Genomic DNA, 294 nt, shown 5'->3' with positions numbered 1-294 from the left:
AACCTCGCTTTCTATCGTATGCGGCTACTCATTTCTTCTTCGCGCACACGGCACCAGTTTGTCCTACGATTCGCAATTCTCGTATCTTTTGATATCGTTCGAACACGATTCTTCAGCTCGCATTTGTGTTCGCATTAGCGTTCCCGTTCACTCGTGCTTGTATCGTATCTTTTTCGAGAAACCTCCGAATCTCTGTGATCGCCGACCAAACGAAACGTTCGACACGACTGGCCCGTGCAGATCGACTCGTTCGCCCACTTTGCTCTGTGAACGCGCGCGCGCACGCGGCTACGC

The sequence above is a fragment of the Bombus impatiens genome, unplaced genomic scaffold (assembly GCF_000188095.3).
Source record: "Bombus impatiens unplaced genomic scaffold, BIMP_2.2 scf_0099, whole genome shotgun sequence".
NCBI classification, from domain to species: Eukaryota; Metazoa; Arthropoda; class Insecta; order Hymenoptera; family Apidae; genus Bombus; species Bombus impatiens.
Note: the sequence above shows the minus strand (reverse complement) of the source record.